Raw genomic sequence first — 15,515 nt, 5'->3', positions numbered from 1 at the left:
GCCCTGTCGGTGCTAGTGACCTGCTGTCTTGAGCTGCTGTAGTGCTCCCAGAGAATTGTTTGGAAAGGAGTCAGAGTATTTTGACCCAGTGATAATGAAGGATAAGCAATAGAGTTCCAACTCGATGAGTGTAATTTTGGAGGAGAACCTGTAAGTGCTGCTGTTTCATGCATCTGCTGCTGTTGTCTTCTGTGTTGTAGGTTTGCAAGATGCTATCAAAAGAGCATTTGTGGTTTGCAACAGTGAATGCTGCATTTTGTATAACAGGTTTCACTATGTTGGTGATGCAGTAAATGAATGTTTAAGTTGGTGGATAAGATGTTGATTAAAGGGGCTGGTTTGACTGGATCATGTTGAGTCCTGTTGGAGACCCATATATGCAGTCAAGTGGAGGGTATTCCATCACACCGTTGACTTGTGCCTCAAGTTGATGGAGAGCTGGGAGATGAGCTACTTGCCACAAAACTCCCAGCCATTTACCTGTTCTTGTGTTCATAGTATCTTTATATCCATGCTACATGAATGAATTATCATAATTACAAAACTTTTCCTTTAGGTGTTTTTCCCTGCCTGGTTGATGTTCTGTAACCGCAAATTGGGAAAAAATAACTTTCTTTACTAAGACCTTTAGGAGGCTTCAAGCCCATTGATCAGCAGCAATCTGTTCTGAGAGCTCTGCTCACAACTGATAGCTGTGACATATTCCACCACAGCAGCTGAGAACAATCTAAAACACATTCTAAAACACATAACATTCCCTATCTCCCAATGTTAACAGATCCCTTCATCTTTAGTCAAAAATGCATCAGTTCTTTCTTTGGTCATAGGCAATGTGTACCATGTTTTATGGAAATCTGCCTATTAGTTTTTAACTTTGTTTGTTTGTTTGTTTGTTTGTTGCCAACTGATTACAACTGAAAATATCTCCAGTCATGTTCAGAGATGGAATCTGAAATGATAACCATGAACTTATTGCATTTTAATAAAAATTTATCTGGTTCATTAATTCCCTTCATTGGCAAGGAAATCTGTTGTCCTTAACTGATCAAGCTGACTTGTGACTCCAAATTCTGATGTGAGATACTCTTAACTGCTTTCTAAAATGGCTTTGCAAGCCATTCAACTATGCTAAATTGATGGAGAAAAATCAAATTGATTAACGTAACTTGAAAAACTCTCAAACACAGGGATGTTCCTCCACTGGATGAATTGCAATGGTTCAAAAAGACAGCTCACACATAGTTTTCTCAATTTTTTTCTCCCAACTGCCTTCACATCCAATGAGGGAATAAATTAAAAAAAGAACAAATGCATCTAACCTATTTATGATACCAGTGAAGAGTACAGACTAGGGATGAATTAAAGTCCTTCCTGATTTAACTGTTTTTCACATGACACCTGCTGTGTTTGGGTGATCAGAAACCTTGGACCTCAGTATTTCGGAATTGGCAGAGGTTTCTTATTCCACGATTCTTCATTTCAATCCATGGTAAGTTGATACTTAATAGTACATTGAACGTGGTCAGAATTGATGTGTATTGTAATATTTGCCATTATATCTGAACTTGGGTTGCTGAAACTGGTAGATCTGAGGTACATGTTAAAAGTGGTTTAAAATACTGTATTCTCAATAGGTCTGTAAAGATGGTGTACATCAAGTAGAGGCTAGAGGGGGCTGTGGCACTGCAAAATATCATTGTTGAGCATTTAATTTTGGTCGGATGCTGCCATCTGATGGTGAAACACTAACAAATTCAAGCAATTTGCAGCAGTCAGGAATGCAAAACAAGGGCCTTTAAATATCATTAAAGGGCAATGAGTGTCATTTGAAAATGCATACAGCAACAGTGATGAAGATAACATCACCTGAGACTGCTGCAAGGTTGTATTTGAAATATAGAACATCTGAGTTAACAAATTTCTGCGCTTGAAATGTCTTTTCAATATAGAAAGAAAAATTACTTCTGGCATCAGTGCATAGAGAAAGCAGCTACAACATTTGATCACCCAAACAAAGCACTGAGTGTCATATGAAAAACATTAGATTAGGAAGAATTCTAGTTAATCCCTAGTCTGTACTCTTCATTAGTACAGGCAAGTCGGATACAGATGGGCACTTAGAATCAAGCTGATGGTTTATAAAGCCTGTGTTTTTAACACCTTTTTGTTTGGTTGTGAACATGGGCAACTTACAATTATCAGGATAAGAACCTCAACAATTGCTGCATTGGCTGTCTGCAAAGCATTGTGGGAATTTTCTGGGAGAACAAAAAATGTGTAGAAGTCTTGTTACAGTCAGTGTTCACTTTTGTTGGCATTCAAATAAGAGCTACTTAATTGGCTTGGGCATATTGGCATGATGGAAATCTGTTACAAAGCCAGTGACCATAATGATCATATTTATGGTGAGGTAGTCTCTGGATAGATGAACAGTAGGACACCCAACACTGTTTCAAGGATAGTTGTCCTAGACATTAAATACCAAACCTGGAATCACTTACTGATGACAGAGGAAAATCATGACACCTCATCTGAGTTGGTGTGAACCACTGTGAGCTTACAGTAGTTTGGTAACAATAACAATGTAAAAGGATTGACAATATCACACCATTAACAAAGTTGAGATACGAGCACACCCCTCTGAAATGGATTGCATGCCTGTGATCTTCAGTAGATGGAAGGATGCTGGAAACTGTGACCCAGAGCACACTGCCTGAAAAGCTAGAAGAGGCAGAAATTATCATTGCACTTAAAAGCATATTTGGATGTGCACTTGAGGTGATGTAATTTGTGGACCAAGAACAGAAAGGTGTTTCGGACTGAATAATTGTCTTTTGACTCTCACAGACACTATGGGCCTATTGGTTTCCTGTGCTGTAAATGTGTTTCTATGCAGCACTATTTTGTATTCTTAGGATGTTGTAAAGAACTTTGTAACTTTATGGAAAATTTAGAAGGGTATTGAACTTTGCCATACAAAACAACTAATTTGTATGCAGTAAATTCCTTCAAACAGCTCAATAAACCAATTTGCAAATGTAGAACGGTGAAGGTTAAGGGCTTTCCAGCAGCCATAGAGATATCTGGCACTTGGATTAAATTTCACCCAGTAAATGAACAGTACCTGTAGTGACTCTTCAACGCAGTAATAGTTCATGCATAATCTAAGTATATTTCCATAAAGAAATGTATCCAAAGGTGAAGCTCCCGAGATGAGAAAAAAAAGTTAAAATAAATTAAGAAAAGGTATATGTCAAGTATCAAGTATGGAATAAACAGACATAATCCTTGAGTATGGGGAAATGGTAAGGTAACGAGGTAAAACAAGATCATTTATAAACATTTAGCAGGTAAAAAGATAGTTAAAAAGAATTATAGGCCCACTTAGATACACAAAGAAAATCTTGTGGAAGTTCATGGCATGATTGAGGTAGTGAATATATTGCACTGCCTTCACAAAATTAGGGGATGATATTAATACTACAGTAAAGGAGGTAGGATTAGAGATATTGAAGAGAACAAAACTAATTGGAAAGGGGTTCTAATAGAATCACTCAAACTTTACAAGTCACCTGTTTCAGACTAGATACAATCGAGGCTGCTGAAAGGAACAAGGCTGGAAATAATGCTCTGGCCACAACCTTTCAATCCATTTTGTACTTGGGAGTGATGCCAGAGACTGGACGATTTGTAAATGTTACACTCTTCAAAATAGGAGAGAGGGACAAGCCTGGTAACTACAGATCAGTGAGCTTAATGTTGAAGATGGAAAAACTACTTGAGACTATTGTGGGAACAAAATTCATTCTTAATAAATGTATTAAAACAGTTCAGCCAACACAGAGCTCTTAAAGGAAATCATCACCTGATTGATTTATTTGATGAAGTAACAGAGAGATTTGACAATGATGGTACAGTAAATGTTATATACATGGAGTTTTAAAAGGTTTTTGCCAAAGTAATTCATAGCAGAGCAGAAGTGATGATGGCATCAAAGGGTTGAATTAAGTTTGGATATGCAACTTCCTAAGCAATAGGAGTAGTGATGAGTAAATGTATTTCTAAATGGAGAGACATACGCAGTGGAGTTCTCCAGGTATTAGTGTTGGGATTTTCTTTTTAACCATTCACTTTGGTAAAGGATGATCTGCTGTTACTTTGGTTTTGAAATGGCTGAAAGGTGTAATGTATAATCAGCCCACAGTTACAAACAATGGAGCAAACAATGCTTGAAGGATCGGGAAGATGTGTCATCCTTTGTGTTTGGTGCCTTCCCAGTTAAGCCTACTCCATTTTAGCTGATCATAAACCAAGGGCTCTCATGAATCCTTTTGATGCTTTTGGAGGTGCTTTGAAAACATCCCTAAAGTTTGTCTGCTTCCTTCCTGGGAGTTTCCTGTCACAACTGAGTTTAAATTAAAGTAGCACTTCTGGAGTCTGCAGTCAAGTTTACATAGCCCACCATCAGAACTGGTTTTGAATGATTAGCACTGCGATAACTGGGCAAGACGGCTTGGGTGGGGATGCTCTGTTGGACTGCCTTTCTTGCAGTAGATTTGGAGGAACTTGTGAAGGCACTGCTGATGGCACCTCTCCAGTGTATCTATTGTGGGTTATCTGAGTCCCCAAGCCTTTAGAGTTCAGCGATCACAACCATGAACTGAGATCCTGGCTCTCAAATACATTTTCCTCAGGCAGCTGAAGGCTGAGCTGGCAAATTGGAGGCAATGATGAATTTATTGAAAGAAGATTCCCAAGATATAGCAGATGCTCCACATTTTCCAGGATTTCACAATTGATCACAGTTGCCAGGAAATGTTGAGTTGCAGGAATCGATTGGATTTTTAAAGATACAGGTAGACAATCGATTCCTGTTAAAATCAAAGGTTTTGGGGGTAGATGGAAATATGGAATTAGAAACACCAAGTTATCAGCCATGATCTTATTGAATGGCAGAGAGGACTGCAGGGGCCATGTGGCTTACTTCTCCTACTTTACATATGCAAATGACCTTAGCTTTCTGGGTGAAAGACCAATTTTCTCGTGTCTTTGGAGAAAGAGTTAATAATTACCTGGAACTCACTTTGAGTGAGCACTACATAGACAAGTGCCATTCTCAAACTGAAGCTCTGTCATTGAGGTTGGAGTCAAATTGGTTTTAGATAAAGATGGAGTAGCATGAACAGCTGCCCATTTAATGTATAGATTATCTCCCCACCCATGAGTAATTGACTGGAGGTGAGGTGAAATATTGCAAGGAAAATGGAGAAGTTGGCATTGGGATCATTGCTTTCTTTGTTATGTATGAATGGCTGGGATTTATGACCAAGGAGTACAATTTTAAAGCTGTGGATGTAGCAAATTGTGAAGAGGATTGTAGTGGCTCAAGGTTCAGAAGGACATTGACAGATTGACAAAACAAAAACGCAACATGATATCAGATACAAATGAATGCAGAGAACTGTTACTACATTATTGTTACACTTAACTGCCTTGGCCTTTTTGTCAGAAATTCTAACATCATAGGCTTTAGCTTCTGCTCCCTCCCATCTCTTTAAGTTCTTCCTTAAAGCCTAACTCTGACCTTTTGGACACTTCTAATTTTCCTTCAGCCCATCATGCATTATTTTCCTCTCCTGACTATTCCAGTAATCTTTTGCTTGATTTCCCACCTTGCAACCACAACTTGAGTTTCTCCAAAACTCTTCTGCCTGTAACCTAATTCATTGCACTCATAACTCCTGAAATTCTCATCCTTGATTTCAAATTTGTCCTTGGCCTAAGTCCTCTCTATCTCTGTGACCTTCAGCAGCCCTACAACCATCTAAGATTTCTCTTGCATTTCACCAATTTCCAAGTTTCACCACCGGTGATTGTTGAAATACTTAGCTCCTGAGCTTTGGTATTGCTTCCATAAATCTATCTGCTTCACTCTTTCCTCAAGGCATTAATTGAAAGCTATATCTTTATTTTTTATGTTTTATTCTTGTAAGGAGTGTGGGTATTACTAGTAAAGCTGGCATTTGTTGTCCATCCCATGTTATCCTTGAACTGAGTGGCATACTAGGCCATTTCAGAATTCAGTTGAGAGTCAACCACATTTCTTTGGACCTGGAGTCGCACAAAGACCAGATAAGGTGTGGGTAATAAATTTTGTCATTTAAAGGACATCAGTGAACCAGATGGGTTTTTACAATAATTGATAATGGTTACATAGTTGCCATTAGGTTAGTTTTGAATTCCATGGAGGGATTCACACCCACAGCGTTACTAGTCCAGTAACAATGCCACTGCCTTCCTGTAACATTGCCTTGTGTGGCTTAGAGTAAACTTTTATTCAGTAATGCTCCTGTGACATGCTTTTACTACATGAAACTTGTTATTGTGAAGTGCTTGTTGTTTTAGTGAAATGAAAACAGCTGACATAAGGACAATTTCTTTATAAAGTAAACAACTTTTGGAAATGTACTGGGGCTGTGAAAGCAAAGCATCTTGGAGTAATTTAAAAAGCTGTTGGATGTAATGATTGTGGAGGACTATAGGATACTTTAGATATATTAGATAAAGAATGGTCTTCCTCATCTGTATCTATTTTGTGGGGGTCTGCTACAGTGTGGGAGGCAGTCTGATTTGCAGTTCTTTAGTTAAACGCAAAAACAGAGACACTACTCTAGCTTAATGAGAGAGAATTGCGTGATTCTCCACAACTCAATCTTATGTAAGTGCCACTTAGTTTTAAATTACTATGTACACAAAACAAAAATGTTAGATTGGCCATTGACACTATTCATATTTGGAGAAAACAAATTTATATTAAAAGTTTAATTGATTTTTTTTAACAGACGATGAATGATTTTTGTGGTCTTTGCTGAATAGAAATGTGAAAGCAGTGCTCTGAACATTTGCAATATTTAACTTTTACTGCTATTTCTACCCTTTATGGAAATATATGATCATGGTTTGTTTTATCCACTTAAAATATGAAATTTGGGATCCCTACACACTGTGTATTAGGACTAGAGAAGTTGAACAAACTCTGACTCAATGCTTCACAAACTATTTTCCAAAGTGATTCTATTTTAAGACTTGAAAATGACTGTAGCTCTAGATGCCAGCAAAAATAACACGGCAATAAAGCAGCACAGTGATATTCAATATACAATTATCAAAATTCACATAATTCAACATAAAATAATATAAAATCATGATAAAGATATATAAGGTATGTTATTGTTTAGTAATTTTGGATTTTTTTGGTTTCATTTCTGTAAACGTAACTTGTTTTTTAAAGAGGACAGGAGGTTTTTAGGAATAATGAATGAAATGCATCATTACCAAGAAAGCATGTGGTTCAATTTATGTCTTGCAGAATATCTTTGCTGTTAATTGATGAAATGTTTATTATGTTGAGTTTACAACAGTGTAAATAGATAAGGCCTCACTAATGTGCTTGCAGTTCAGAAGAATCAAGTTTTCAGTTCAATAGAACAGTTTTCACCACAGCAGTAGGTTTTTAGTCTGTGAAGTCTTCAAATTAAGACAAGTTGGATAGAAGTTTACAAGTATCCAGAACTGAAAAACAAATATTTAGGGAATCAGAACTGAAAGGAGTTTCAGATCGACAGAACTGGAAATAATTCAAAAGTTCTCTCAGAAATCCAAGAAGGGAAATTGGAAAGAGTCAGATAAGTAAAACATTAAAGATTACGATAGGAATGATGGATCTCCAGAATTGTATTTCTCTAAAGGATATTGTGGGTAAGCAGCGTGAAACCATGTTCTGAGAAAGGGTTCCTGGAAAAGTTAACTTTGTTTCTCTCTCCACAGATACTGCCAGACAGGCTGAGCTTCTCCGGCACATTCTGTTTTCATTGTTGAAACTTTGATTTGCTGTTTATGTTAAGATCTTTACAAGCTATCATTTCTATAGCTTTTCATTTTTGTGTAATAAACTTTTGTAGTTATGTTAAAGTTCATTGGCAGTCTCATCTGTTCAGTGATTAGCCATCACGGTAACCAACTACAAAATTTTAACATGCAACCTATCAAGTGGAGTTTCACTCTGGAATCTGATTTGACCAGTACTACCATCAGTTTAAATCATAATAAAGTTTAGGAATTCATTTAAGTTAAGAGTGATATGTCTCGTTTATAGAAATGAGGACGTTCCAGGCATAAAACAGGAGCATTGTGGTGAAGCATATTGCATAATTTTAGGTTTTTAAGTGGCTTAATGCTGATAAGAACTTTCTGGGAGTAGAAGATATTACAGTGGATTACTTGACATTATTGAACCAAGATGAAACTGTGAGGGTTAATGGATAGTTTGGAGGTAGAAATCAAAAGTAGAATTTTGTCAGGATCAGGTACTTTAAGTGATCACACCGCATTTTAGTATTGAGGTAATTAGCTAGAATTAGCTGACATTTCATTGGAAATGAAAAACAAATCGAGTTAGAGCAAAAAGTGAATAAAAAGAAAAGAACAATTGAAAAAGATGTCTAATTTAAAAACTTTGATCTTCAAAGCAAGAGGGAACTCAACCAACTTGTGTTAGATAAAGAAAAGCTTTGAGTAGGGAAGAAAGAATGGATGATAACTCTGAAAACAATGCTGATTTTAATGAGAGATTCGATTTCAGTGGAAATCTGTGCTTAGTGTCTAGATTTACAAAGGATGGAGTGGATAGATGTTTCATCGTATTTGAAACAGTAACTCAGAAGATGAAGTGGCCAAAAATGTTACAATCTGTTTTGATAGTTACAGCTAACTATAAATGTGTATACCAGTTGTTCAGAAAGACAGTCTGAAGACTGGAATACTTGATGCTTGTGAACTTGTCCCCAAAGCTTATTAATTTAAATTAAGGACTATAAGAACAAAACCAATCAGATATTTGTAGAATTAGCAAGAGCGCAAGAAATGGTTCGGGATCACTGATGTTAGAGAAAAAAATTGAGGACCTAAAGGAAGAATATGTAAAGAATTCCAAAATAATTTTACTGTGAACCTTAAAATTTATTTAGATGAAGATCAAATATAAATAAAACTATGAAACAGCAATCCTAGCAGATGCTTACAAAAACTCACCAATGCAATTAAAATATAGGGAGATAGCCATATGGGAATTCAAAACAATTGGAGGAACAGAAAGTCTAGGGATAGAAAACTAATTAGTTTCAGGGAACAAACAAAGTAATAGAACAGAGAGGCAAGAATTTAATAGTGACATAAAGAAAATAATATCCTTCCATTGTAATATAACTGGACATAATAAAGCTAACTACTGGGAGTTAAATAGGAGACCAATTACAATGGTAGGATCACCTAAAGTGTTTGTAAAGTCCGTCATTAGGGCTTAGAGGGCAAATTAAAGCACATGGAATTGGGTTAATACCATGACATAGATTATGAATTGGTTGAGAGACAATAAACAGAGAGCGGGAATAAATGGATCTTTTCTTTCCAAATGGTAGGCAGTGACTAGTAGGAAACCACAAGGTGAGCTCCAATTATGCACATTATATATAAGTGGCCTGGATGAGGGGTCCAAATGCAACTTTTCTGAGTTTGTTGATGACACAAAACTGGGTGGGGTTGTGAGATTTAGATGAATTGTGTCAGCAGGCAAATACATGGCAGATGCTGCATAACATGGATAAATATGAAGTCATACACTTCAGTGTGAAAAACTCAGAAAGGAAGAGTATTATTTAAATTGCGATACATTGGGAAGTGTGGATCCACATAGAGATCTGTGTTTTTTGTACACCAGCCAATGAAAGTAGACAGGCAGGTGCAATAAGCAATTAGGAAGCCAAATGGTATATTGGCCTTTATTGCAAGAGGATTGGAGTTCAGAATTAGAAATGTATTACTGCAGTTATTCAGGGATGAGACCACACCTGGGGAATGGAGTTTTGGGCTTCCTACCTTATAATGGATATACTTGGCATAGAGAGATGCAGTAGAGTTCACTAGATTGAAGCTGATGGTATGACTATGTTATGAGGAGAGATTAACTTGACTGGGTCTGTACTCCCAAGTGTTCAGAAGGATGAGAGGGGAGGGGATCCGATTGAAACATATAAAATTCTAACTTTGCTAAACAGAATAGATGGAGAGGGGATGTTTTCCCTGGTTATGGAATTTAGATCTAGAGACACAATCTCAGGGTACAGGGTAGACCATTTGCATCAGAAATGAGGAAATTACCTTAACTCAAAGGCTGGTATAACAATGAATTCTCTACCACAGAAGACTATGGAGGCCAAGAAGCTGAATATATTCAAGAGAGGGATTTGTTTACTTTAGATTTTAGAGGCACCAAGAGTAATGGGGAGAAAGTAGGAAAATAACATTGATATAGAGAATCAGCCATGATCATATTGAATGATAGAGTAGGATTCAAGAATGGCCTACTCCTGTTTCCAGTTTGTATGTTTCTATTAAAGAATCATCAAAAAAGGTCCATCAGTAAAGAACTAGCCATTAGAGGTGTAGCCGTAGTACAAGAGGAACATGTTCTCTTGAAAATTATTAAGGAGGAGATGGCTCAGCCCAATGAAGAAAATTCTTCCTCAACAATATATAAGGAGAACCAGACTTGAGGTTCTGAATATTTTATTTCAAAGGGAAACTTTCAGAGTTATGTTCCTGGATGCTTCTAATCAAAGAGGGAAACCAATGAGGATATTAAGTGGCATGTCTCTGAACTCCAAACATCAAAAACTGCACCATTAATTGTAATTGCAGCTTTTGAAGAACTGTTTAGCTGGGTCATAACAGGCTTGTCTAGGAATGCTATCTAAAACCAAGAGTGGAATCAAGACTTTTTAGCAATTCTGGATGTTTCAACAAGATTTCCTAAGGCAATGCATTGGGGAAATTATATCTAAAATGGTAATGGAAAAGTTAGATCAGTTTCCTTTACAAGATTCAGAGTACTCAAAGAAATATACTCAGATCAAGGTTCAAATTTTATTTCAAATATTCAAAAAAAAAATAGGTTGGTAATAAAACAATTTACATCTTCAATTTATCATCAAAAACCACAATGAACACTCAAAAGGTGGTATTGAACTTTAAAAAAACATGGTTAGAACTTATGGTCAAAAATATTTGAATAATTGCAGTAAAGGGTTCATTTAGTACACCATTAGTGATGCCCTCAATGAGTCCACTTAATTTTGTCTTTTTAAACTGATGAGCGTGAGGTAAAAGCACCCGCCAACTTGATTAAAGAGAAAACTACAATCCAAATTTTAGAGACTATACTTCAAAACTATGTGTCAAAATTCAGAGATAAATCAACCAAAACTTGGCAAATAATCATTTGAAAGTTGCTCAAAAAACAGTGAAAACTATAGCAGATAAAAGGCCAAATCTCCAAATTTTGTTGCTGGAGGCATGCCATTAGTACTATTATCTATCTTTGGGAGGCATTAAAAGTGGTTTACTGGATTTTATCACATCAAAAAGAAATGCAAAGGTGTGAATTATGCAGTTAGTACTCCAGAAAGGAGGCAAAACAGGACATGCATCACTAAGTCATAGAGTCATACAGCATGGAAACAGACCATTTGGTCCAACCAGTCCATGCCGAACATATCTCAAACTAAACTAGTCCCATATGTCTGCTCCTGGCCCATGTCCCTTCAAATCTTTCCTATTTATGTACTTATCCAAATGCCTTTTAAATGTTGTACTTGGCTTCCATCAATTCCACATGCCTATCATCCTCTGTGTAATTATTATTTAAAAAGATAGTATGACATGTAAGTTCATTTGGAGAAAAGCACATTTGCAGTGATGAAAGAAATAGGGAGTGAAATGAAAATATCAGATTGATTCAAGAATGAATTGGAAATTCAAAAGTTGAACCTTGTAATCAGATTGGATAATACAATGCTCAATGGTAAATTACGCAATGCTATCAACATGACTGACAAAGCATGTTATAAATTCAGGAATCATTTTGTGTCAGTAGAGTAGGAAAAATATACTTGGCTATACATAATGTTCTTGCAGAGGCTACACTATCCTTAAAACAGCACCCTTATAGTCTGAAGCCAGAGAAATTAACTCAAGTGAGGGACAAGACTATATACATATTATTAATCAAATTATAGTAAGTGGAGCTCACCTATCATGATGTTATAAAACTCAAATAAGTCACAAAGCATGGGGATCATGACAAAGTCAGTACAGAAATTATGATGAATTCGTATTTGATTCCATGATTATAAAATTGTAATGATTTTGCAAGCATGATTTATGATAAAAAAATTGAATGGTTAAAAGCATTTTGGCAAGTTGCATTGACTCATAGGGTCAAAGAATTATCAACTTTTGTAATACTGGATGGACTTTATCAATGTAATATCAAGCTTTTTAGAATGAAAAATGCTCCAGCAACTTTTCAGTGATTAATAAAAAAAAGCTGTTGAAGGATTCAATGATTTGGTTGTGTTCAGCCAAACCTGGGAAGAACATTTATAACATTTGAATGAGCTGTTCAATCTGTCACGCACAGTCAATGTGGTCATAAATCTGGCTAAAACTAGATTTGCTAATGTGAAGGTGACTTTGTTTAGCCAATACTGTGGAACCAGGTTAAGAAGCACCTAGGAAAGTAAGTATAAAGGCTATCTTAGATTTTCTTATACCTAAACCAAAATGTGAAATTTTGCAATACATTGTCATAAATAGATTTTATTGGAAGTTCATTCAAAATTTCAGTAACGTACTGGCTTCTTAAATAAGTTGGAAGAAAGGTAAGAAATTTAATGGACAAAAGAATGTCAGAGTTGTCAAACTGAAAGCTACGCAAACAACCTCATTATTTTTAGCAACAGTAAGTTATGAGAACCCATTCACATTGGCTGCTAATCCCAATACCATCAGTGTTAGTGCAGTGCTATTGCAGAAAGACAAGTTGTGGATTGAATGGACAGTCAGTTATTTTTCCAGCAAATTGATTACTTCCCATGTAAAATATTTGACCATGGAGAAGCACTGATCCTGGTCCTAGCTATACAGAATTTCAATGCAACATGTCCAATAACTCTAAAGACACTGTTATTTATATGTCCTGTGACAAGAATATAATGTTCCTATGTAGTTTACTGCTATAACTGTACAATTTAAAAATCATTCACATTGCCAGTAAGGACAATTTAACACATGCTCTTTCAAAAGCAAACATGAAAGAAAACAAATGCTGTGATCAAAATGGATGTAGACAGAATATGATTCATATGAAAATAATTTTATGTTTAATAGTGATGGTTGATGGAAAATATTCAGCCTGGAGTCCGGTTACTAGTGGTATGCCACAAGGATTTGTTTTGGGACCACTGCTATTTGTCATTTTTATAAATGACTTGAATGCAGGCATAGGTGGATGGGTTAGTAAGTTTGCAGGTGATACTAAAGTCAGTGGAGTGGTGGACAGTGTGGAAAAATGTTGCAGAAAATCTGGGTGATTTAGATGAAATGCAGAATTGGGCTGAGAGGTGGCAAATGGAGTTCAATGCAGATAAATGTGAGGTGATTCACTTTGGGAAGAATAACAGGAAGGCACAATACTGGGTCAGTGGAAAGATTCTTGGTAGCGTGAATGTACAGAGGGATCTTGGTGTCCATGTACATAGATCTCCGAAAGTTGCCACCCAGGTTGATAGTGCTGTTAAGAAGGCATATGGTGTGTAAGGTTTTATTGGTAGAAGGATTGAGTTCCAGAGCCGTGATGTCATGCTGCAACATTACAAATCGCTAGTGCGGCTGCACTTGGAATATTGTGTACAGTTCTGGTCCATTACAGGAAGGATGCCGAAACATTGGAAAATGTGCAGCACAGATTTACCAGATTGTTGCCTGGTCTGGAGAGAAGGTCTTATGAGGAAATGCTGAGGGAGTTGGGTCTGTTCTCATTGGAGAGAAGAAGGCTAAGAGGGGATTTAACAGAGACATTGATTAGATAGGGTGGACAGTGAGAGTCTTTTTCCTAGTATGATGATGTTGGCTTGTACGAGGGGGCATAGCTGCAAATTGAGGGTTGATAGATTTAAGACAGATGTAAGAGGCAAGTTCTTTACTCAGACAGTGGTAAGGGTATGGAATGCCCTGCCTGCCAATGTAGTTAACTTGGCCACATTAGGGGTGCTTAAACAGTCCTTGGATAAGCATGTGGATGATGATGGGATAGTGTAAGGGGATGGGATTAGATTAGTTCACAAGTTGGTGCAACATCGAGGGCTGAAGGGCCTGTTCTGCGCTGTGTTGTCCTATGTTCCATATTCAAATGGAAAAACATTTCAGAAATAGTGATAGGAAGGATCAATTAGTCACTCGGTGAATAATGATTAACATTAAAATTTCTCTGAATGTGAGAATACACATTGGGTAGTAATACAGAATGCTACGATGATAATGATTTCCAAATAGACCTAGCCCATGTTTGCTGGGTTCATGCACCTTTTGTTTCATGTGGAGTTTAGGAAAGTCCTTTCTCAAGAGGCTTTAACACTGATACCACCCCTTAAAGTGGTAAGATTGCTCTCTAGTGTTAACAAAAGCATATCAATTTATGAAGGCAAATTAAATTCACATAAGTTCCTCAACCAAAATTTTGATCCAACATTGCACAAGGCCATGACTCTTCACATACTTTGTGCAGCAGAATTCCGGGATTGTTAACTTCAATAAAACTATTATATTTTCTGGCCAAAATGACAGAGTGAAACACTGTAGTAACTTATTATTGAATACCTACTTCAATGATACTTTTTGAATCTTAGAATTAGATGTAATATATCAGGGCCTGTACAAATAAACGTGTACTCATTGATGGACAATATGAACCTGCCACATGAAAATGTGGTAGGTGTGAATTTGTATCCTACCTCTTTATGCTGAGAATGTCTCTGTCTGAACAGTGTGACATGTTGATATTCAAGATGGAAATTGACAGCTTCCTGGGTAATTGGGGAATCCAGGTTTAGGAAAGGGAAGGGAAGTTGATGTAACAGTCACCCATCATTGAATAGCAGATCAGCTACATAATCAACTCCTGCTCTTATGTTTTACATTCTAGTGACATTTACAGTCATCTTAGACGGAGGTCAACACACATTATTTTTGGTACCACCTTCTTGTTTGGTAATTGTCTTATTTCTGGAATCAGTGCAGTTTTGTCTGCAATGGCTGCTGACAAATGGCACAAAATGCAGCTCTTATATACAGGGGCCAGTTGTCATCTTCTGCATCACGGCTGACCTTGGTAGAAAATGCAACAAGTGAATGTGCACAAACACCAGAGGACTTTGATAGAGTCCGAAGGCAAAAGTTACCTCCAGTGAATCGGAGAGGGGAATGAACTTAGAAAATGGAGATGCCCACAAGACAATGAAATGTGAAATATCTTCAATCAAGGTCCAATATTTATCTTTAGGGATAATTTGTTTGCTTTGGAAGAGTTGTACATTATTATGTAATAAATTGGGCATTATGAA

The sequence above is a fragment of the Chiloscyllium punctatum genome, chromosome 20 (genome assembly GCF_047496795.1).
Source record: "Chiloscyllium punctatum isolate Juve2018m chromosome 20, sChiPun1.3, whole genome shotgun sequence".
NCBI classification, from domain to species: domain Eukaryota; kingdom Metazoa; phylum Chordata; class Chondrichthyes; order Orectolobiformes; family Hemiscylliidae; genus Chiloscyllium; species Chiloscyllium punctatum.
This window is presented reverse-complemented; position numbering follows the sequence as displayed.